The sequence below is a fragment of the Micrasema longulum genome, unplaced genomic scaffold (assembly GCF_059751315.1).
Source record: "Micrasema longulum isolate JH-2025_06_02 unplaced genomic scaffold, ASM5975131v1 h1tg000773l, whole genome shotgun sequence".
Classification (NCBI taxonomy): Eukaryota; Metazoa; Arthropoda; class Insecta; order Trichoptera; family Brachycentridae; genus Micrasema; species Micrasema longulum.
Genome location: NW_028277967.1, coordinates 156,514 through 179,299, shown reverse-complemented (window position 1 = coordinate 179,299; position 22,786 = coordinate 156,514).

The window sequence follows — 22,786 nt, the reverse complement described above, 5'->3', positions numbered from 1 at the left end:
TTTGGTCCCCCCGTTCAGATCATGTGTAATTTTTGGTTGCTTAGTGAGGAAAATGTTAAAATAAATTTAATTTTTAATCGTTCTGAGGTGGCCAGTTTTTTTCTTAAAAGTCTATTTAAAATATGTACAAGAGTTTTTTTTAAAAAACAAGAAATTTATTCAGTTTTTAAAAGGTTTTAGAGTACCAATGCAATGCCCTATGCACTAATAGGTGCGGCAAGAGAATGATGACAAATATGTGTTCAAATTTCAAAATTATCCAAATTTATAACAATTTCACACGCGGAAATTAAGAAAAAAATTGCGAAAAATATTAACAAAATTTCTTGCAACAAAACTTGCGTAAAAAATGAATCGTCTTTATTCTTGGTGTCTTACCCTTTCAGACCTGAATCAATTCATGTGTATATAAAAAAATATATTTATTCAAGGAGTTAATTTAAAAATTACGCATAAGTTTTGTCCCTTTTTTACATATGAAGAGAACAAGAGGACGCAAAAGAAAAACTAAGGAATTAAACAAAATAATATATGTAACTTAAAAGCAAACAAATTATCTCGTAGAGCAGAAAATTTTGGCGTATAAACCTTTACCAATATGTTTTACTGTGGTCGTTTATTTTTATATTTGGAAAAAAACAACACACCTTTTTTATTTATTTATATTATGGAAACATACATTCAACAATGATTAAATTTTGTATAAATGATAGGTTTGAAAGACAGATCAGCGAAGTTTCTAAATAACAATCATACATATTAATCTATGGTATATTTTTAAATATGTGCGTGCGTATATATACATGTAAAATGGTGTGTTTATATATTTTTTTTTATTTTTTCTATAAAAAGAAAAATACTTGAGTTTTGTATTATTTACTAAAATATTTCAATTTTCAGACCATTTGTAGTGGTCTGTAATGTTTGTTTTTATTTTCTTTTTTATTTTTTTTATTATTTTTTTGTTTTTTTACAATAAAAATAATAATAAAACGGAGTATTAAAAAAATAAAGCATAATTACATATCAATGGAATACATATTAATAGAAAAATTGTAAACAAAAAAATTCCACAAAGGCATGGCCTGTTCGTGGGTATACAAGAAAATGTTAATGAATTTTTGCTCCTATAGTAAACAATGGACGGTCATAATATTTTTGTATTAAAAGATAATATGGTATTTTTTTTATAGTAATTAAAAAAGGAAATAAAAAATATTTAAAAAAAACACAAAAATATTCCTTATTATTAAAGGGCAACAAAATAAATCATAGAAAAAAAGAGTTCATATCTTTAGTTTCCCATATAACGGTTTCCATTTTATCTATATTTTTGCAATTTGTCCATATAAAATAAAATAAAATAAAATATGTGGTCTGTAGTCAACACCAAGGAGTTTGTCCCGGAACTACTCTTTTAAAATTTTCCATGCATGAAATAAGACTTAGTTCAGCCATCATATTAAGATATTCCTCTTTGCTTTCACTGCTGTTGTTATCAGCAATATTAATGTTAAATTAACCTTATTGAAGGATATTCTTTGTTATTGAGAATGATTTGTTTTATTTTTTGAATACATTGGAAAGGTTGTGAACTGTGTGTGCGATATTTTGGAAATATTTGTGAACTTTTACTGCCTATTTTGATTGTTATTAATAAACAATTTGCAAGTTGTAACTGTATTTCCTGAACCTGTTCAATAGTATGATTATTGTGAATAAAAACTTCATCTTCTCTGGTCTCAATCCTGGGATTGGCTGGCAGCAATTACATTCATTCTTCTCCTCCATTCCTCCCTGTCTTGTGCGGCTCTTTAAAAGTCAACATATGATGAGCAGCGCACGTCCTCTAATAGCTCCTCCAGGTACTCTCGGCGTGGGCATCCCCTAGCATTTGTCCCCTCGGTCATCCCCTCCATTATGACATGCAGGAGGCCTTCTTGACGTATTACATGGCCGATCCATCTCGCTCGCCCTTCGGACAAGGTCCTGAGCAGGTGCCTTCCATCATCGATTCTTTGGAGAACCTCTTCATTTGTAATGTGGTCTATCCAGGAAATTCCTAGTAGTCTTTTATAGGACGACATCTCAAAAGCCTATAGTCTCCGTTTATCTCTTTCGGATAGGCACCATGTCTCGCAGCCATACATCAAGATACTCCATACATAGGTCTTACTACTCTTCGCTATTTCGCTATATTTATTTGTATGATTATGAGATGAGACACAATTATAATAATCCATTTTATAATTTTCTTGACAATTGCTATTTAGATGTGCTTCAGTAAGTATAATAACGTCCACAGATTTTTTCAATAGACTTATTGTTCAACAATATTTTGAGTTTGTCCAAATTTTTGTAGACAAGGACTGGATTCAACTCCCTGGGGAGCTGTTTATATTAACATATTACAACAGAGATGAAGAACATTTAAGAAAAGGTAATATATAAGTCTAAGCATCTACAGGGCTTATGACCTGTCAATGGCTGGTTAAAGTGACTACTTTACACACTGTGTAACATTCACCATTCTGCCCATATTTGAACATCTATATTCCTTCAATTCTTTCATCTGTTGATGTTTGTGAAGTTAAAGAGCTGAAACCTTTATTTTTGCGGGTGAGATTCATCTAATTGAATTATTTCACCTACATACTAGGCAACGCCTGAAAATGTTATTTTTTTTATATTTCTATACTTCTTCATGGACCAGGTAATTTATCAACAATATTTTGTACACAGTGTGTAAAGTGGCCACTTTAACCAGCCATTGACAGGTCATAAGCCCTGTAGATGCCTAGACTTCTATATTACCTTTTCTAAAATGTTCTTCATCTCTGTTGTAATATGTTAATATAAACAGCTCCCCGGGGAGTTGAATCCAGTCCTTGTCTACAAAAATTTGGACAAACTCAAAATATTGTTGAACAATAAGTCTATTGAAAAAATCTGTGGACGTTATTATACTTACTGAAGCACATCTAAATAGCAATTGTCAAGAAAATTATAAAATGGATTTAGGACAAACTGAAAATATTGTTGATTTTTGTGTGTGTATACTTGAATTTTGACTACCTAGGTGAAAAGGTTTAAACTAAGCAGTAGTTTTATACTCCGCACGAGAAAGAACTGTTACGTAATACCTTACTATGCCGCAGTAGACATTATTAAATTACTATCTCCAAATATGTCATTATATTTCAATCTTATTACAGAAGACGCAACTTTAATAATACACAGTTTTTTATTTTGCAACCGATAGAGTTCAGCAATTTTTCCAACCGTTTTCGTTATTTATATTTAATTGTGTGCCTTGTTAAGATACGCTAGTATTAAAAAACATTTGGTCTGACTGATTTTGAGATAGACAATGTCATTTGAACGGGTCAAAAATAGCGATTTCGATTGTCGAATTCAAACAAGGCTCAAAACTTGCGTATTGGCTTATCGACGAAAAAAATACTGAAATATAGAAATACGTATTTTTTTAAAACACGTAATTTTTATAAAATTTTAACTTTTGGGTGGCAGTGGCGTAACACGAGTCTACATAGGATGCAAGGCTTATGTATCTCTCTTATTTATTTGAATTATGAAGTTGTATTTTTTGTTATCCTAAAACATTGAGGTATATCAACATTGTTATTATGAATGAAAGAACAAATTATACCTCCTATAAATATTTTTATACACACAACAAAATGCCATGAAGGATATCAGTTTCATAATGATAATTGCCTTCAAATTACTGAAAAAAAAAGCATTAAATATTTAGGCATTATAATTGATAAAAATATAAAATGGAAGGAGCAAATAAATAATATTGTCTATTGTCTATTAATAGAATGAGAAAACTTATATATGTATTTATTAGATTAAGGAATATATTAACCATGGAAAAATTAAAATCAATTTATTTTGCATTCGCCCAATCCATATTACAGTACGAAATAATTGGATGCGGTGGTGCTTTTAAAACAAATATTTTACCAGTTGAAAAAATACAAAAATTAATTATAAAAGTTATTTTGAAAAAACCGTCTACTTTTTCCACTGTTCAATTATTTAAAAAAATTAAGGTTTTAGATATAAAATTGCTAGATAAAAAGAATTGTTTGCTTCAAATACATAAAGATAAAATAAATAGTAGTATTCTTAGGTCTCAAAACATAAGTACGCGACCTAGAACAGGTGGTAATATCTTAATTCCTAAATTAAAAACAACTACTGCACAACATCATTATACTTACAGCGGAATATTTTTCTTTAATGAAATGAACAAAGATAATAAAAAGTACAGTCAGGAATACAATATATTTAAGAAAGAAGTAAAAAAAATACATCTTTAATTCTTTTTAATATCTTTTTTGTAATTTATTTATATATTATTTTAAAAATATTATTGATTAAAATAAAATAATCTATTGTAAGACGTCACTCCCCATTATGTATACAAGAATTGTTTATTTCTTATACGTAATGGGAAACGTTAATGTAAATATATGTATTTGATTATTGTAAAAAATTGTTTTAAGTTGTAATATTGTATTTTAATCTGTTATTAAAAAAATAAAGAAGTATGTAAGTAATTGTTATATGTAAATAAAACAATTTTATTTTTAATTTTTATTATGGATTGTTTAAAGGATGGCAAGCGGATGTATGATTTGTATCATATATTTGCTTGCTTCATCTTATTTCAGTTTTTATGTACATATTATTACTTGTTACTTTATTACTATTTGTTGCTATATTATTGTTGTTAACATACCTATGTGTAAATATTTTTCTGTCCCAAAATGAGTTTGTTGTAACTCCTGGGAGTACAAAAAAAAAAGTATGATTTAATAAATAAATAAATAAATAAGTATAGAAATTGAAAAAATAAGATTTTCAGGTGTTGCCTAAGATGTAGATTAAATCATTTATTTAGATGAATCTCACCCGCATAAATATAGGTTTCAGCTCTTTAACTTCACAAACATTGACAGATGAAAGAATTAAAGGAATACAGATGTGCAGTTGGCAAACGGCCGGGATTTTGTGAGCAATGGTATAGGTGATTTTAGAGCTGTCGATCAATGGAATTATTGACGTAATCTCTCCATAATCTATTTACTATGCAATGGGTATCGCAAATCCGTCTAACTTCTTGACTCTAGATTCTGCCTCTTTTGGGTTTCCCTGCGATTGCCTTTAGTACTTTTATCTCTGACGTTCTGAGCAGTTATTTGGTTTTTCTATTTAGTTTTTCTACTTGGTTTTTCGTATTTTTTATTTTCTCTCTATCTATCCTCGCATCTGTTGTATACACCATGATTTGGTTTAACACACGTTTTGTAAAACCGAATTATATTTCCAATAATCATGTGTTCATTGTACTATACGACATTTCTTAGGCATCCAGATGTTTATTAACTGAGATGGATATGTTCTCATCACCACCATGGCAGCATCATCTGCAGCATGTGATGTTAATGACCTTATCTCCCTTAGTAGATTCACTTTTTTTTTTTAAATTATCAAAAGCGTTTTTCTTAATGTATTTATTTTGCTTGTGTAAGAAAAGGTTTTAGGCGTATATATTGCTGTTGTATATTTAGTTATAAAGGTGCTAAACTTGCTTTGTTTCTTTCTTGTTCTCAATGTGTTATTTTCTAAATGCTAATATTATTTACGTCCCGAATTGAGTTGTTGTAACTCCTGGGAATGTAATTCAACGTATTATACTTGTAAAATACTTTGTGTCATATGATTTATAAATAAATTAAAAAATATAAAAAAATATGGGCAGAATGATGATTGGTTATACAGTATGTAAAGTGGCCACTTAAACCAGCAAATGACAGGTCATAAGTCATGTAGATGCCTAGACTTATTTATTACCTTCTCTAAAATGTCTGTAAATTACCTTCTGTAAAATGTCATCTTTTTTGAACAAATATTGTTTTTATTGTATGTCTCTACATTTTTTTCCTTAAGAAGGTTGAAGGTTATTGACGAAACTAGCTGGTTTTCAAATTATAAAAATATGAGTGGTACATAAAAACAAAGTGATTTTATTTTAATATAATAATAATGTTCCACAAAGTAAGTGGTTCAAACATAAAAAAAATAATAAAAAAATTTAACAAGTATGAGAAGGAAAACAATTTTGAAAGGAGAATATGGAAGTCTAGGCATTTACAGGGCTTAAGACCTGTCATTGGCTGGTTTAAGTGGCCACTTTACACACAATGTAACATTCACCATTCTGTCCATGTTTAAACATCCACATCTCTTCAACTATTCTATCTGTTGAATTTTGTGAAGTAAAAGAGCCGAAACCTTTATCATGTGGGTGAGATTCATCCGGTTGAACCAATTCACCTTATTTTACGTTTTCAAACACCAGTTAGTTCAATAAATAATAAATCCCTCGGGAGGAAATCCAGCCTGTTTGCAAACATTTAGATATACTCAAAACATTCTTGATAAACTAGTATGATATAATGCCAAATAAAAAAATCGGTTTATTTCTTTATTTTAACTCTAAAACGCTAAAATACAAGTACTTTCGAGCAAATCGTGACTGATTTTTACATCAATCATCATTAGAGAGCAGAAGCGCACTAAATATGTATTACATATATATGTAAGTACGTAAGAATTGAGGTTACATAAACCGCAGAGGTCGTTCAAGGGCACTCAGCTCCCTGGCAACAACCTTCACGTAGTGATTGTTTTAAATCTGCCCATTTCTTTAAAGATCTAAAGTTTATTAACATATTACAACAGAGATGAAGAATATTTTAGCGAAGGTAATTTAGAAGTTTAGGTGTCCATAAGGTGTATTTATTTCTATGCATAATACAGCAATACTGCCAATTACAATGTTCACACATCTTTATATTTATTATTCATCTGTACGTGTGATGACACTGAACTCCTTCTAAACGGCTTAACCGATTAACGTGCGGTTTTCAGAGAAATATAGACTTTTGCGCTGTGTGTGTTCGAAGATATTAAAATCTTCAATCGAATATGTAGAAAAAAAGTTAGGAGCATAAATATTTTATTCATCGATCTACCAGGGTTGCATTTAAGGAGAATGCATTTTCAAAAAAGGGAAAGATGTTGTTTTTTTGTTAAGTTTGTTTTTGAATGTTTTGTGGATCTCAATCAGATTATTTCCTAAAATTCCTTATAATTTCTACATTTTCATTTCTTTTTACTGAATTTTTGGCAATATTAAAATTATAATAATAATATTAAATTCAATACATTTTTAAAAATCGCATTCGTAAATAAGTACACCTCTCTGTTTCTTTTCCTTTATTACGGCCTTCTAACAAAATTTTATACCATCGGCTAAAAACAAGTTACATTAATAAACATAAGAACAACAAAAACAGAAAGGAATAACAATAAAGATACAAACAATATACAACAAAAATATAAGTACAAGAATAACATCAAAATATTAATTGTAATAATAAACACGTAACCAAACCAACAAAAATTTCAACATAAATTGAAATAAGCACTTACAGAAAAATCTACCAAAACCTGATAGCGCCTATTTAACAGAAAAATATAAGAAGGAAGATAGAATTTAATAACTAGAAAATTTACAACAAAATAATCGAAATATTAAAAAACATAATTTTATATCAATGACAAATTATAACTATTAACATAAAAATTACAAATTAAAGGCCAGGAAGTAATAATGACGTGAAAATATTCGACATAAACCTAAAAATGTAACATATTACAACAGAGATGAAGAACATTTAAAAGAAAGTAATATAGAAGTCTAAGCATCTACAGGGCTTATGACCTGACAATGGCTGGTTTAAGTGGCCACTTTATACACTGTGTAACATCCACCATTCTGCCCATTCCGAACATCTATATACCTTCAATTCTTTCATCTGTTGATGTTTGTGAAGTTAAAGAGCTGAAATCGTTATTTATTCGGGTGAGATTTATCAAGTGGAATTATTTCATAACTTCACAAATACATCTGTATACAAAAAACTTTTTCTTTTTCTGTTGGTCCTAGGTTGTTCGCTAGTTAAATTATTTGAGACTCTTGTATTTATTTTATTTTTGTTGTAGTTAAAATTAAATTTAATATTTGTCGTTATTTTATTATTTTTTATCTTAAATATCATTTTTATTTTTTCTGTGTAGATCAATTCCTCTAGATTAAGCATTTTTGTAATTCTATATAAATCTGTGGTTCTAGTATATTTATTAAAATTAAATGTTACTTTAAGTGCAATATTAATAATGGTACGATATATTCATAAACACGAAAAACATATGAGACTTCGAGCTAAATCATGCAAATTCATATTCATCCCACACTGTTTTAGTGGCGAAGAGATCTACAAAAAGCCGCAAGATCTATCCCTTAGAATTCCAAGTTGTGTGACAAATTGACTAATCTACACATTCTGGACATTGGGGCATAAAAACTAAAGTTGCTCTTAGAAGATTTAATAAATGGCAGATTTTGACTTCTGGTGATATGGTTGGGAACATGAAAAGAAATTTATTGCAACAGAGATGGGACATCACTTATAGCATTAAGTATTTTGAAAATGCATATAAGGTCCATCTCAGTTCTTCGTTTCTCCAATGACAGATGAAGAGATTGCTCTATTTCAAAATAGAAATAATTACCCCTTTGTAATTCGAGCAGCCATGCTACTTTTCTTAGGAAACGGTGATGGACAGACTCGATATGGTCAATATGAGTCCTATAGAATGGAGATCGAATTGGAGAAGCATATTCTAGATGGGGTCTAAGTGAACTAGTGAGCAGTAAATAATTTGATGGTATTAATATATTTTTAGTCCGTCGTCATTCTGTTGATAAAACGGAGAAGTTTGAGAGATTTGTACATAATATAATTCACAATAAGAGAAAATTAATGCCAAAATCCTTTATTGACAAAACCATTGAAAACGAAATACAGATTTTTGAGTTATTAGTGTAGATTTATTGTTGCTATGTTTCGTAAGTATTTTTAAATTTTATAAACTATCTAAAACATAATTAACTTTATCTGCGTTTAAAAGAGTTCGCAATATCGAATATATCATAAATATGATGTCAATATCGATTGATAACTATACATAGTCATTATTATAAATTATCATCAGATGAATACGAGGTAAAGTAAAATAATCATTTTAAAATTAATAAATGTTCAACAATGTTTGAGTATGTCCAAATGCTTGCAGACTGGCTGGATTTCCTCCCTAGGGAGATATTCAAAGTTAAATTTATTTTTGAGAAGAGAATTCGGAATTCTAGGCATTTACAGGGCTTCTGACCTGTCATTGGCTGGTTTAAGTGGCCACTTTACACACTGTGTAACATTCACCATTCTGCCCATGTTTGAACATCCACATTTCCTCAACTCTTCCGTCTGTTGATGTTTGTGAAGTTAAAGAGCTGAAACCTTTATTTATGCGGGTGAGATTCGTGTAATTGAATTATTTCACCTACATACTAGGCAACGCCTGAAAATGTTATTTTTTCAATTTCTATACCTCTTCATGGACCAGGTGGATTTATCAACAATATTTTGAGTTTATCCAAATTTTCTGTGGTATGTATGTAATATGTTCACAAACATTAACAGACGGAAGAATTGAAGGAATATAGAAGTTCAAATATGGGCAGAATGGTGAATGTTACTCAGTGTGTAAAGTGGCCACTTTAACCAGCCAATGACGGGTCATAATCCCTGTAGATGCCTGGACTTCTATATTACCTTCTCTAAAATGTTCTTCATCTTTGTTGTAATAAGTTAAATTTATATTACACAAGAATAGAAATCGGAAAACCATAAATAAAATTTTTGTACATATTTACCATTGTAAATTTAAAATAAAATGAAATTTTTTGTTATAAAATGTTAAAATATAATAAATTTAAAAAACTGGCAGTGCACAACGGAGTTTTAGTCCCAACACTTATGTATGGAAGTGAAACATGGAACTGGCAGAGAAAGGATGAAAGCCGATTGAAAGCGGTTGAAATGCGATCTCTTAGACAAATGTGTGGAAAATGAATGTATGACAGGGTTACGAATGATGAAATCAGGTGAGAGTGTTAATCTGAGTCAAGTATAATTAATATGATTAAGAAAGGTTCTCTGAGATGGTTTGGTCACGTAGAACGAATGGAGGACGAGAGAATGGTAAAACGAGTATATATGGCAAAAATGAACGGCAACGTTAGACGAGGACGACTAAGGAAGACATGGCATGATCAGATAAACCAAAATCTTAAGTCTGGTCATGTCAAAAGCAGACAGAACCGAAGGGCATGTATGACAAAATGTATGAATGTGGAAGAAGCTATGTATGCCAGGATAGACGTGTGCGGCAGTCCATTCTGCTTACCCCTACGGGGAAATGGTGTGATGGTAGTAGTAGTAGTAGTAAGTTTAAAAAGAATATCGAGGTACGCTGCGGTCAGATTGCTAATACGATGCCCTATGTGCCATGTGGATATAATGATGATACATTTTTGGGATAGTTGCTGAATGTGCATCTTGAGTGGTTTATGCTATGCACATGTGCCGCATGTAATGTATATGTTTGTGTATGTTTTATATGTGCGTTCATGTGTGCGCGTGGATGGCTCGGAGTGTACATTTGGTATTTTTATTTATTTTATTTTATTACCTCCATGGAAAATGCAAATGTCAACAATTATTTTTTTCACTTAAAATTCTTATTTATTTTTTTGTCACATTTAATGTTTATATCTTTTTAATTTATGAAAACTTAACTGGTCTTTTTATGTTAAAAAATTGTTGTTTTTAATACTTATTTTGTATGACTGTATGTTTTTTGAATAAAATAAAATAAAATAAATAAATAAAATTAAAAAAAAAATTCGTATTAAATAAATAAATATTTGAGGTTTGTCTTATAATTCTGAACCACACCTGTGTTCTACATGATACACATTACGCAAAGGTTAGGTCAAGAGGTCTGGTAAAGGTTAATTTTATAATATGGACTTGTTCAAAATACATCAAATTTAGCCTTTGTATAGATATTAAGTATTTAGGTTTTTGGTACAAATTCGCAATTATTATCCCATGAACATCAATTAATATTTTTTGCAATTCGTTCCAGAATGAAGATCAATCATAGTATTTTTTGCACTATTTAGATATCCGTTGATAATTTGACTACTAGCTCCATAGCAAATAGTTTAGGAATTTGACAAATTGAAACACAATTTTAACCACGCATGTGCTCCGTAGCTGCATGACATGTAATCTAGATTACATTGAATATTATAATTTTATTGTAAATGGGGTTTAGGTTTCTAAACGTCGCGCGTCGGTGCGCTCTGTGGTTGCAAGATCTTGCTCCCATAAAGTTATCAAAAAATAACATACTCGGAAATGAGGAACTAGGATCCAAACAGCCTATACGCTTTGTAGCTGCGAGACGTGTTGGGATGTTTGTGGTACAGCGCGGAGTAACAAGTTAACAGAATCGTGACGTATTAGGTTCAATGCAATGAAGCGTTTTCGTGGGTATATAAAAATCCTTTTTATGTTACTATTAAGTACCAATTATTTTTTTTTACTCCACGGTAATTCATGGACCCTTCATCATCATCATCATCAGCCGTCTCTTGTCTAGTGGTGAACATAGGCCTTCCACTTTAGTTTCTTATCCTGAGCCAACCGCATCCAACCACTTCCTGCAGCTCGCCTTATGTCATTAGACCACCTTGTCTGAGGCCTGCCGACACTTCTTCTACCCGTTCTGGATCACCATTCCAGGACTTTTTTGGTCCATCTAGAGTATGTGGTTCTGGCTATATGACCAGCCCACCTCAATTTCTGGTTAGCAGCCCTATGAACCACATATGTAACTTTTGTTCTCGCTCTAACCCATGTATTGGTTTTTCTGTCTCTTAACGAAATACCCCGCATTCTTCTTTCCACGACTCTCTGTGTCACTGATAATTTAAGTAATTTTTTTTTCATGAACACAAAAGTTTCACAGCCATATGTCAGTACAGGGAGAATACAAGCATCAAAAAGGTTCTTCTTTAAGTAATGTGAATACTTCGGAGATTTTAGTATATGAGATGATAGAAAGCTTACCAAAGGCAGCCCATGCTCAACCTTGCCTTCTTTCTATTTCTACCTCTTTATTATCTTTCCCGAGCTTTATTTTGTGTCCTAGGTAGGTTGCATGATTAGTTTGCATCACTTATTACTTTATTTTTTGAAGTATTCATTTTCAAGCCTATTTTCAGGGATGCTGTATTTACTTCGTTTATCATGTTTTCGAGTTCTTTCTCATCTTTAGCAAAGAGGACTAAATCATCTGCGAATCTGAGATTGCTAAATAGTTTGCCGTTGATGTTAATACCCTTTTAATTCATAATTGTAAAAAAAAGTTATATTTCTCTACCATCATCACCATCATCAGTGGCGCTACAGCCCGTTGTGGGCCCTGGCCTCCTCCAGAATTTATCTCCATTCACCCCTGCACCCCACGGCTCTTTTCCAGTTCATCAGGCCATTCGCTTTAACGTCACTTTCCACATTATCCAGCCATCTTAATTTTGGTGTGCCTCCGCTTCGTCTGCCTTCCGGAGTGGTATAAAGAATCTTCTTTGGGGTGCGGTTATCATTCATTCTGTGCACATGGCCCAACCATTGTAATCTTCTTATTTTGATGAATTGTGCAATGTTGGGTTCGCCATACAGTGCCTCTAATTCATGATTAAACCGTCTCCTCCACACTCCGTTTTGGTTGACAGCACCAAATATCTTCCTTAATATTTTTCTTTCGAATACTAATACCATATTTTCATCTCTGATAGCCATAACCCAGCATTTGGCACCATATGTAATGACCGGTCTGAAGAGAGTTTTGAAAATAATGGTCTTAGTTTTTTTAGTGAGCAATTTGGATCCCAGATGTTTAAACAAGCCATAATAACATCTGTTTACTGCCGATAGCCGTACTCTGATCTCAGTTCTATAATTGTTATCATTAGTCATTTCAGTACCTAAATAGTTAAAGGAGTTGACATTGTCTGTGTGGTGTGACCCAACGTCAATTGACTGCTGTACATAGTTTATTTGTGACTTTCTTGCAAACATATATTTAGTCTTAGATGTATTTATTTTAAGACCCATGTCATTTGCAGCCATTTCAAGCTTTAAGAAATCTTTTTTTAAATCCTGGGACAGTTCTGGAAATTGAGTCTAGGTCATCTGCGTAGGCTAATATCTGGCTGATATCTAATATTTCTCTATGGGACACTCTAAATGCTAATCACACCCACTTCAGGGTGCCTGGAAGAATGACTAGACAGGTGCCACCGTTTTGTAGCAACAATTCACGGAAATAGACTGCATGAACTCGGCAATAGTTATTCCCACGTATCTGATATATTTAGTTTACGGTATTGTTCCTATAGAACAAACCTTTTGAACTTTTTCAAAGATGGTGAATGGTAATTATATTTATTTATTCATGCATTTCATAATAAATACAGTTTTTTGTACACTTTGCCCAGCTGTATGAAACAGTACTTATGATTTTCTTATTGTATTACTGTAGAATGTTTTATTATTTAAACTTTCCATTGAATATGCTGTATATTTTTTACGTTGATTTTTAAATATAAATCTTGTATAATTTTTTGGTTTGATTTTTTTTTAAATCTTGGATATAAGGAAATTTACGTTTTTAAAAAAATAAATATATTAAGCCAAATATGTTAGTATTATAAATGTTTGTAAGAGGCAGATTTGCCGTTTATGTTGATAAAATAAAATACCTGATGAAGAAAAGTGGTGGCAGCGAAATATGATCAAGAGGTATTCAAACAGTTTTTTTGTCACTCCATCGCAGATGACTATGCTTCCCCGAATACTGCGCGAAAGGGGCAACAGCACATCGGACTGATTATTCCTAACTTAAATCGACAAAATCTCGTATGTATTTATTTATTATAGATATCATACAGTATTTTTAACGAACTCGTGGAAGTATACAAGATTTTTTGTAATATTTTTTTTCCTTTAATCAAAGAGTTCTGTTCTTCTTACTATCGCAATAATTGAACCCAGTTTTTACTGCTTTGATATGTTTTGTCCATGCTAATTTGTCACCCACTTCCAAACCCAAGTACTTTACATTTTCTGTTTGTTTAATCTCTGTTAAAATATCTAAATGAAAGTTGTTTATTGTACTATTGCACCATATTAATAACATAGTATCGAAAAAAACAAAGAAAATAAATTACTGTGTTTTGATCGTAGCAACGAACTATTTTTCTAGCACAAAAAATATGTAATTTTACACTTCCAAACTTAGAATTGTTTTGACCTTAAGGTCAAAAAAGGTTGATACTGGTAATTAAGCTGATATCTATATTTTTGTTGCATGATATTTCACAAAATTTGTAAAATTATCGATAGATTCACACTTAAAATTAATTTAAAGGTTACGTTGCGAAACTTTTGTATCTATGTTCCCGAGTCAGATAAGATAAAATATGCAAGGAGGCGATTTCAATCGGAAGATAATGAAGCGATATCTTCAATGTATTTATTTAAAATGAAACACTTAGTAATTTTTATCACATAAGAGTTAAATATATTTTAACGCAAATAGTTTCAGGTAAACAAATTACAACAGGGATGGAGAATACCTTAAATAAGGGAATATGAAAGTCTAGGCATTTATTTTATTTTATTTATTTATTTATTTGGATAACCAACAGCTATAATTATCTCATATTTATATAACAAAATAAATAACAAATAAGCCAATTACAGGTTTTCACAAGTAGCATCACAGTAAGTTAAAAAAGATTTTCGAACATAAAATGAATAGTTATTAAATGTAAATTTAAAAGAAAAGAAAAAAAACTACGAGTTATTTCGAAAGCAAACGCCGTACGTCATTAAGATTATTTGCAAATAAATCTATGTTAAATGATTTATTTATTACATTAAAATTATTAAAAGTTCGCCATAAATACGAATTGTGCATATAATTAGATGAAGCAAGAGGTATGTGAAGAAGAGGGTTATTTCTTAAAACTTTGGAAGGAACATTGATAGAAAGTTTGCAAAGTAGTTCAGGACAGTCAATTGAACCAGAGGCAATTTTAAGTAAATAAATTATATCCGCTATTTTACGACGTTTTTGCAGAGGCAGTAGGTGATGTTTTTTATATATATGAATATACTGGTCAGATTTAAACTCAAGTTTCAACCGGAAACACATGAACTTTACGATTTTTTTTTAATGTTTTCAATGCGTGATATCTGCACATTGTACATAGGATTCCATATTTGTGATGCATATTCTAAGTTGCTTCGCACTAATGTACAGTAAAGGATTTTAAGTGTCTTTGCCATAGTGAACGACGTAGAGCTACGCATAACAAAGCTAAGCGCACGCGATGACTTTTTTATGATGCTGTCAACATGGGCGTCAAAAAGTAATTTACTATCATGGAAGACACCTAGATCCTTTACAGGGCTTATGACCTGTCATCGGATGGTTTAAGTGGCCACTTTACACACTGTGTAACATTTACCATTTTTTATATGTTTGAACATCCATATTTCTTCAATTCTTCCATTTGTTGATTTTAGTGAAATTAAAGAGCTGAAACCTGTATTGTTGTAAAAAAAATCATCTGACTAGTTAATTTCTCACTTATACCACGTAAGCAAAGCCACGGGTATAAGCTTGTAATATATAATACTCTTTTTATATATTTTTTTTCAATGAACAAAAAATTACGATGGTAAAGGTATTAATATTTTTTTGTGGGACGTCGGGTAAATGTTCTAGAAAGGTTTAAAATATGCATTCTTTGAATTACCCGAAAACGAGACGTTTCGCGCCCTGTAGGGCAAACGGCACGCGTGACGTTTAGGCGCCACACTTGTACGCAATGTTTACTAGAAGCGCAGTCGGCGGTCAAACGCGTGACGTCAAAATGACGTGGTGCCAACTGCGGGCCGTTTTGAATGTGCTCATTTTTAAACCCTAAAATTGCAATGAAAATTTTCTTCTAATACATCGATAATTATATCATTATAATCGCAAAAATCCGCGCTTAATAAATATTATATTTTTAACGTTATTTCCGGCATGTGAAAATACCCAATGCTTAAAACAATGTATTTTTGTCCATTTTTTTATAATGGAGTTGAAAATTTGGCAAATAATTGATGTACCTATTAATGTAAATCCGTATAAGGTATGATTTTACATTGGTCCAATAAAACGATTTATCTTTGTATCGTTTTTGGTTAGCGATTATCGATCTATTCTTCAAGATGTAGATTTCATCATTATAGCATGTATCTGATGAACTTTTGCGCATAAAACGATCTTCTTCAAATGTCATGCGTACGATTCTACATATCTTCAATCGTGAAGACCGAAGATTTTAAACTGCAATTTTAGAATTACATTTATTACATTTTAAAAAGCAATGTTAACAAAATACAATGAAGATTTTATAATAAATCAATTATGAATAGACTTATTTTTTTTGACAAAGCAAATATTGGATTTATACTACTGGACTAGTCTAAAATCAGCTTGTCTCGCATTCGTAGACATTATTACACGTTACAGAAAGAAATGACAGGAAACATTACTTGTAAATCCGTTAAGAGAATACGCGGTGATTGAGAATTTTGATGAATAGGTATTTTAAGGGGTTCGAACCGTCACACAGTGTTTCGAGTAGAACAAGCTAGGTTGACAAAATTATTTTAGATGATATTTCTGCGTAAAAATATTACATTGTGTGCATAAAATACAATTTTTGAAAAAAAATTAATCAATAAGGACTTTAGGTATTTTAGTAAAAAATATTCATTGTATTGTAAAATAAATGTTTATTTAAAAAATATTTAGCCGGACAATATTACATGGAATCATATTTGAATTATTTTCTTAATATTTGAATACATTTTTACATAAAGAAAAAATACATATTTCTAAATATAAACTTAAAATTTAATATAAAAAAGTACATATTTAAAAATAAAACATTTCATTTCGATCAATTGCTACGAGATATTTTTTGTTTAAAAATGTCAATTAGTAAATATTTACATACCTAATGCCTATACATGTTCACTATTAATTGCCTAATTATGGTTAATTATTCAGTGTCAGAACCTTCTACGAAAAACGATTTATAAAATGGTTTTAAAAGCACAACAAATAATACAGTATTAATAACTAGAGTGTAAGAAGTAAATTACAAAAATCATTTAAATCAATGAATGTAATAAAAGTAATAATTAAATATATATCTTTATCATATGTACAGGTAGTTAACAAATTATTTAGAAAATATTTTTAAAAATCTATTTCAATCCTAAAGACGAACAAAAAATTAAAACTAATTTTGAAAAAAATACAAAACTACATACTTATCAGTAATTATCATCTGATGATAATTCAGAGTCATCAGCAGAGTTTTCCAAAAAATAATCGTTCTCATTACAAGTAAAATTAGTTAGAAATGATTCACGTTGAGGTTCTATAGTAGGAGCTACAATTAATTTTAGAACCTCCGCAGGTAACTTGTCCGCCTTTTTTCTGGGAATTTCTCTAAGGCTATTGATAAACGGATCAGATATTACAAGCAACATGGACAACAAGTCTCTATTAGTAACAATACGTGAAAATTTTCTGGTGTTTTGCTCTCGAAACCTTTGGCAGTCTTTGTTCCGAGCCTCTTGGGCTTCTTCCGAAAGTTGCCCAATAGGAAGGAGTGCGCTTCGAATTACTTCTGTACTATGAACTAATATTTTATGTACAGTAGCTGGCATGCAATACCAAGAATAGAGACTTATGTATAATTTTCTAGTTTCAACACAAAGGTTGTTAAATTCAACGGTATTTATTTCAAAACCAGAAAATAATGTCCTTAAAAGAATATCGAAATTCCTAATGATTGTAACATCTACTCCTGTAATCTGAGCACCTTGTTCGGGGTTTCCAAAAAAACGACGAGCAGCGTTTCCATCGTTTGAAGAACCAAATCCTGGTTTTGGTTTATCTACAATAAGACCCGTTTCGCGTTTAAATCGTTGCCTGATTTCTTCGGTTTGCTGTTTAACGTTTGCTTTATCTTCATCGTTTCTAATCTGCCATTTTTTAACGTTCAAACGGTAACCAATATGTATAAAACATTCGAAACAACGAATCCAAGCATGGAGAGTGGATAAACCAAATCCAAAGTATTCTTTGTTACTTTCAAAGTGCCCAGATTCATCGTTCATCAGCTTAGGAGTAGCACCACATATGTAACAGGCGTTGCAGACTTTTCCGTCGATCATAGTCAACAAAAGTTCATGTTTAATAGTGATTTCAGTATCTCTAAAACTACAAATAGTTGGAAATAAATTGTTTACTTCTTCCAAAACCTTATTACTTTCGGATTTTGTAAACTCATTTGTTTCTTTGGCAAATATAAATTTTATCGGGCGGCAATACATTGTAGACGAAGGCCGTGGGTTTTGCCAAATGATGTTGTTGTCGTTATGTAACTTAATGGGAACTAACGAAAATACAAACAAAAACTCGTCGGTATTTTCCGTCTCCTCAAATCTCTGTTTGTACGTACTGTGGCCGGAACTTCCGTCACATCCCCATTTACTTACAAGCGTGAAAGATGAATTAGGGGGTACACTATTAAAAACATCACGCTGTGCCTCTATTAAACGCTCTATAGTTTTATCTTATAAAGCTTGCAATTTTATTTCGGCACAAGTCTCTGTCACCATTATATGTTCTTCAGGAGGATAACATCTTTTTTTAGATTGACTTAAACAATAATAAGATGGAAACACATAATGCCCTACTTTCATGCACTACTTCCTAGTCTGTTTTGTATGTATGAGTTGTTGACTTAGAGTCTATATAATATGCTAACGCTTCGTCCCCACTTAATTTTCTTGAAATATCTGTAGCACCAGGAACTAATTGTGAACCTTCACTAATTTTTCTTATAGCCTTAGCATCTTTTTTATGACCTAAAGAACGCACTGCTATTTCTGCTGCGGTCATTAGTTCACTGGCACTCCGCGTTTGGGTGAGGTCATCCACTCGACGTTTCTTGGTCCTAAACGAGGAATCTTCAAAAGATTTTAGAGGTCTACTCGCAGCATTAGATGTGTGTGGTTGTGGTTGAGCCGTACATACTTGAAATTGTACGTCCTGAGTATCTAACTAACTTGCATATTTGGCTAAGAAACGATCCTTAGACTTTCCGGCCGCTATCCATTTTTGAGATAGTTTTTCTGATATGCTGAATAATTTTAACATATTTTTTTCCGCGAATCATCTGTGATATCAATCAAATTAAATTTTTGATTAATATAATCGTAAAGATGAGAAACCTTTTCGTTTTTCGAAGATTTTATCCATTCTTCTAAAAGCTCCTTTTTTGTGAGGAAGTAGAGGTGTTCTGAAAAAAAAATAAAAAAAATAGTTGAACTACAGTGTGCTGTAAAAGATATATAGTTTTGCATGACTGAATGTTTTGGCTAGTACATATATGAAATCTAGAGGGGTAAAAATGGATAAAAAAAAGTTAAGGACGATTAAAGTTATAATTTAAGGAGAAAAATATTTAAAACAATGGACATCTTTAAAAAATGTGTAATTGCATTATTTCATTAGAAATTTTCTTTTAATGTATATAATATTTTAGTACATACCTTGAATAATAAAATCCATCACTAAAAATATTCACTTATTGATTAGTAACTTCACGAAGATGTTGTTCAAATGGTAGCAAAACTCCAACTAATTTGTCGTTGCAAATGCATTTACCTAATTACCTAGCTATCGGCATCGATTACTCACCACTTAGCAGGGTAAAACCCCCAATATTTTTGGAATCATAGTTTAAAGGGGTTGTTCACATTAAACAGTCATCAATTCCAGGAAATCAGGTGATGAATTTTGTCAAGCTAGCTAGTTCTACTCGACACACAGTGGCGTCAGTAGGGTTGCAGTGAGTCACATCTTGCTCTAGGGTATAATTCAATAAAATGCTGCGAACACCCAGTTGGATTCTACCGGCAACACTACTGACTAGTCCAACTCGTTAGCATCTACGTAGCAAACCATGGGCAATGGGATCACACTCATAACGGTGTGATCACAGCAGATAACGAGGGGATAAAAGGCGAGTTTCTGCCGTCTCCAAACCAGAACTCACCAGCTAAGGGAAGGTAACTCGACATAAAAATCCAACAGAGCGGGCAATGGAAAACAACTCGGGTCATCCGAAACGAGGATTAATAAATGCATTGTTAACAAGAGCAACACGAATATGCAAAGATTTCAAAAAGGGAGAAGAGGTCAATAAAATTACAGATGCGTTGGAGCGTAATGATATAAGAAGAAGAAAATTGACAACATTATTAAATCGCAAGCTACAAAGAAGAACAAGAAAGAAAATATTAACAGAAGAACTGCATATCTACCATATGTACAGAATGTTACTGATATTACAGCTGAAGTGCTGAAAAAACATAATATTGTAACAACGTTTGGGACTTTGGGAAAAATAAAGAACCATTTATTGAACCCAGAATTCCCTGGAAATTGAAGCTGTTAATAAACTAAATTGCCAAGGATGTGATAGGACAAACAGAACGCACAGCAAAGAAAAGGATTGCCGTACACAAAAGAGCGTGTAAACTTGGGCATCCTGACAAATCCGCAATAGCGGAACACTTTATAGAAACCGGACATTTTTTCGCGTTCGGACCAAAAATTTTGCATAAACCCAGTAATTACAGTGCACAAATAATAAAAGAGGCAATTGAAATACACAGACACCCAAATAACATAAACAAAGACGACGGGCTTAAATTAAACTCAACATGGTTCCCAGCACTACATACTACAAAAATGAATAGAATTGTGGCGACTGCGACACGGTACAAATTACTAGTACTTAAACACGTACTTTTTTTCGACAAAACACTCAGTTTGCCCTGAAGATGGGTCCTGCAATGGTAGCTGAAACGTCGGAACACATCCAACACACACGGTATCACCCAAAAACGAAGAAACAAATTAACTCTGGTCATCTTTTCCCTGGAATAAATATGGCAAGTACATATGGATGGTCCTGGCTGACATTAGAAGCAAGTTACCAAAAAAGCAAAACTGTTGAGATACGCCAATGTTGAATATCTATAGTGTCTGACAAAACCACTGCACCAGTGTCGTAATCCAGGGAGAAATACGAGAATACGTTTGTTTGTAAAAAAAGTGAGACCCCTATTCCTCTTAAGCGTTTTCAAGGTAAAGGTTTCGAGATTATTGTTAATAATGTTTGGTTAATTTATATAGCACCATTTTTGTGAAAATCATCTCAAGGGCGCTGTACAATAAATAAATATCCCAGCACGTCTTGCAGCTACAGAGCGTATGAACGGTTAGGATTCTAGTTCCTCGTCTCCAATTATGATATATAACAATTATGATATAAAGGAGCTAGATAACACGTCACGCACGTCTTGCCGCTACAGAGCGCATGGACAACAATTAATCTAGCCCCAATTTACATTTTTATTTTTTTTTAAATATTTGACAATGAAGTTTAGAGTTTAAGTGATATTTTAAAAAAATAATTAAAAAGCAAATTTATAAAATTAGAAGTTTGATAACAACAAGTCTTGCAGCTACTAGCGCATGGACGGTTGAAATTCTAGACCCCATTTATTAAATTTAGATATTTGATAGTTGATAACATTTACATAATATGATTAAAATAATATGATAGCTAACATCACAAAAAGTCTTGCAGCTACAAAACGCATCAACGAATGGAATTTCAACAACCGAAGAATGATTTTTAAAAGTTAACAATAAAAAAACACAATAATAATACATTGAGCAAAGAACTAGTAAGTATGGCAATTAAGTGAACATGCAACAGCACAAAAAGGAAAATATAATCAACTTAACAAATATAGCATTCCTTAACTTATTATTAAGGTGAACAAGATGATAGACGATACTCAAACTCAAAGGGTCCCTGTTTTATTTTGGTATGCAGTAAACAGGATCTATTGTCCTTTTCCTAGTAAATAACTGTAAAAACATTTGGTTCACATTTGGCTATTCCCTCGTAGAAGATAATAGATGCGCATTTGTGTGCGTAGTGTAGGTACCGAGGGATCTATCCGCTTTTTGTTAATTTTGTTTGTATTTATTAGACGCATGTTTCCCGCTTAAAATTTCTGATTATTATTATTTTACTTTGATTAAGATGTCAGATCAGCTTGTGTATTACTTTTGATATTTGAGTATTTTACGTGATACAGAAAAAAGGGTGTCATTTGTATTTTTTAAATAAACGTAGATAGGTAGCACTATATTATACAGAAATTATTTTATAATAAATAGTTCAATTTCGGCACTGGAGCCAATGTGGATTGTGGTCTCACTGCTATGCAGATGATACGCAGATTTATTTTTATTGCAAACCAGGCGAGAGAAGTGTGCTTGTCAATTTAATTGATGGATGCATCGAGAAAATAGGAAACTGGATGGCTGAAAACAGACTAACATTAAACTCATCAAAAACTGAAAAACTGTGGGTGGCTTCAGCCAGACGACAGCATTTGATCCAGGATACGGCTCTACCTATTGTAGCTTTACCCACCGTTAAACAAATGGGAGTTTCACTCAATTCTGACCTATCTCTTGACCCTGA